The sequence below is a fragment of the Tenrec ecaudatus genome, chromosome X (assembly GCF_050624435.1).
Source record: "Tenrec ecaudatus isolate mTenEca1 chromosome X, mTenEca1.hap1, whole genome shotgun sequence".
Lineage (NCBI taxonomy): Eukaryota > Metazoa > Chordata > Mammalia > Afrosoricida > Tenrecidae > Tenrec > Tenrec ecaudatus.
The window spans coordinates 20041504-20045272 of record NC_134548.1 but is presented as its reverse complement, the minus strand read 5'-3'; the positions used below and the strand labels follow the sequence as shown (position 1 = coordinate 20045272).

At 45.4% G+C, this 3769-nt stretch overlaps 1 pseudogene; it reads right to left on the bottom strand.

The window, feature by feature from the left end:
* Positions 1-1373: 1373 nt before the first annotated feature.
* Positions 1374-1768, bottom strand: LOC142434499 (gamma-aminobutyric acid receptor-associated protein pseudogene; annotated as a pseudogene).
* Positions 1769-3769: the final 2001 nt, after the last annotated feature.

Here is a 3769-nt window from a genome sequence, read left to right as displayed (position 1 = left end):
AGTTTCTATTCAGTCATCGGTATCCCAAATTGTGGGCTATAGAACATTGGAACTTCAGACTCTGTCCTTTTTTTAAAAAAATACTGTTATTGGGGACTCTTACATCTCTTATCACAATCCATGCATTCCTCCAGTGTGTCAAGCACATTTGCACATAGGCTGCCATCATCAGTTCAAAGCTTTCTCTTCCCACTTGAGCCCCTGATATCAGCTCCCCATTTCTTCCCCCTCTCTCCCCTGCCCACCCTCCCTCCCTCCCAGACCCTTGATAAATAATACATCATTTTTCCCATATCTTACATCTTCCTCCATTGCCGCTCACGCACTTTTCCATTATTCTTCCCCCTGGGAGTGGGTTCTGTTTTGATCTTATGATTGAATCCCTCCCCCCCCCCACGACCCTCCCCTAATCTTCCTGGTAGTTCTACTCTCCTTGTTGGTCCTGAGGGGTTTATCTTTCCTGGATTCCCTGTGTTGTGGGCTCTTATCAATAGCAGTGTGCATACTCAGGTCTAATCCAATTTGTAAGGTAGAATTGGGATCATGATAGTGGGGTAAAGGAAGTACCAAAGAGCTACAGGAAAGTTGTGTGTTTTATTGGTGCTATACTGCACCCTGACTAGCTCATTTCTTCCCCGTGACCCCTCTGTGAGAGGATGTCCAGTTGTCTACAGATGTGCATTGGGTCTCCACTCCATTCCCCCCTGCCCATTCATGTTAGGTATGATTTTATTCTGGGACTTTAGATGCCTGATACCTTATACCATTAACATCTCATGATCACACAGGCTGGTGTGCTTATTCCATGTGGACTTTTTTGCTTCTGAGCTAGTTAGCCACTTGTTTATCTTCAAGCCTTTAAAACCCAAGGTGCTATATCTTTTGATAGCCAGGCACCATCAGCTTTCTTCACCATATTTGCTTATGCACCCAGTTTGTCTTCAGTGATAATGTCAGGAAGGTGCGCAGCACAGAAGTGTTTTTTTTTTCAGCTGGGTGGTTTCCTCTTTATTGATGTGCCTATCTCCCCCATATAATTTTAGTCCCTTTCATCTATCCCCCAAAGAGAAGGCAATGAAAGGCAATGTTGGGGTTCTGGGCCCCTTGGGTTGTTAGAAAGGGTACAGAAACCGAAAACAATCACTGGATCTAAGACTGACAACCAAGAAGTCTGAAGTGGAGTGGGAGAGGTGGCAGAGAAAGGTGCAGAGGAAGAAAGAAAAGGAGAGCTACTAGGGGCCATTTCCACCATTCCTGCACCTGCTAGAAAGGGCTGGGGAGAAAGCCACAGACATTAAGTAGTGCGGCTCCTGAAGAAGGGAGGTGGTATTTGAGCCTGAAGCAGGGACAGGTCAAGAAAGGGGGCCACCTTTCTCTTTGCAGAATGGAACACCCCAGCTCCAGGGCAGCAGCTTCACAGACCGTAGGCACTTTCGTCGCTGTGGGCAATGTATACAAAGAAGTCTTCTTCGTGGTGTTCCTGGTATAGCTGACCCATTGTGGCACTGGTGGGCGGAATGACATTGTTGACAAAGAAAAACAAGGCATCTTCAGCTCGGAGATGAATTCGCTTCTGGATCAAGAAGTAGAATTGACCAACTGTGAGATCAGACGGTACCAGGTATTTCTTTTTGTCCAGATCACCTATTCGAGCTTTGGGCGCCTTTTCTACTATCACCGGGACCTGGTCCGGGTATTTTTTTTGGATCTTCTCGCCCTCAGAGCGGTGCTTCTCGAACGGGTGCTCCTCTTTATACACGAACTTCATCCTCCCTGGGAACCGGGCTGGACCGGGTGGGGCTGAGGGAACGGGGGGGGGGGGGGCAGGGGGCGGCAGCGACGGAGGTGACTCGCAGGCGGATTCCGCGGAACGATCCCTAGGCCTCAGACGTGTTCTCATGTTAAGGGAGTACTTGTGTTGAGGCCCAATGGCCATATGCACTCTAAATTCTTAACATATAGATATGAGTACATAGTTCTGTGTACTTATTTTATATATATATATATATATATATATATATATATATATATATATATATATATATATATATATATATATATATATTCCTGTATTTAGACCTCTATAAATTTCCTTTGCCTCATGGTTCTTTCCTCTATTTCCTTTTTATGTCCCTCTTGTCCCACCATCATGTTCAGCCTTCATTCAGGTTTAGTAATTCCTCGCTGCTACATTGTCCTTGATTGAGTCCCACTAGGCATCCTAAGACCTACCTTCCATTGATTTTAGTTCACTTGTTATTCCCTTATCCCTGGGTTGGTCCCATCCCCTTCCTTTCACCCACCTGCCCTTCTCCCATATCCCCCCAGAGCCATTGGTTCCATTCTTTTCATCTCTGAATTATTTATCTCGCCTAGCGTATCTAGATACATTAATAAGTGCAAAAACCAGGCAACACCAAATAAAACAACAAAGGAAGTCAAAGCCAACAAAACAATAATAGCAGAAAGCAAGAACAAAATAACAATAACAAAAAGAAAGACACTGACAAAAACAGAAAAGCTTATAAATAGTTCAAGGTCTGTTTCTTGGCCTTTATGAGTGTTTTCCAGTCAAGTCTGATGGGGTACTACACTCTGTCTCCCTAGTTTATTCCCTGCGGGTTTCATCAGTCTGCTTCCCCTTCTGCTCTGCAGCATGCCCTCAGTACCCTGGCCCAGCATGATGGGGCCAAACAATGCATTATTCCCACATTGTATCTCCAGTGCTGTCCCCTGCAGTGACATGGTTCAGTGTGGGATGCCATGTCCCATGGTGGTGCCAGCCCTACGGTCCTCCCCGTGTGTTGTCTGCTCTGAGCAGGAATATTGTCCTTGGGTCTTGGTGGGCCAGGATGTCCTCTCCTCCCTCTCCATCCTTTTGTGTTTCTATTGTGTGCTCGAATCCAATGCCTCAGTCTCCCCAAGCTTTAGCCCCAGTGCTGTCCTGTGATGTGCATTCTTCTGGGGGTGGGGATGTGCACATATTTGGGATTAGGGCTGGCCCCACAGACCTCTCAATTGGTTCCCTGGTACATGCCGGTATGTTGTATTCACGTCTTGGTGCATCGGGTTGAAGCCTGGTCTCTTTTTCCTTCTCCTTTGGAGATATAAACAATACCCACTCAATGGGTGGATTATTACCTTGCACCCTCACTACCCATGTCTCTTTTTATCTTTATTTCCCCCTCTTATTTAGTTGGCTGCCATATGTATCCCTGGATTAGATTTGACCCATGCATTAGTTGCAGACCCCACCCCAGGGATGTATGTATATAGTAGCTTTTCCCCTATGCCAAGTTTTTGTTTTTTATGCTCACCTCAGTAGACTCATGTTGTATTTGTCCTTTTGTGCTTGACTTACTTCATTTAGCGTGATTTCCTCCAGTTCTTCCCATGCAGTAATATGCTTCATGCGTCCATCACTGCATTTTAGGCATGTGTAGTACTCCATTGCATGTATGGACAATGGTTTTTAATCCTTTTGTCTGTTGATGGAAATTTGTGTTGTTTCCAAATCCCTTTTTTGTAAACTGTGCCGTGATGAACATTTGGAGCACAGATGTCTGCCCGTGGTTTTGTTTCTTGCCTCTTCTGTGTTTATGCCCAGTAGGGAAATTGCTATGTCATATGGTAGCTCAGTCTCCATCTGTTTTAGATATAACCAAATTGATTTCCATAATGGCTGTACATACCTACAGGCCCACCATCAGTGGATGAGAGTTCCTATCACCCCACAGCCCCTCCAACACTTGTTACTTTCTGACTTTTG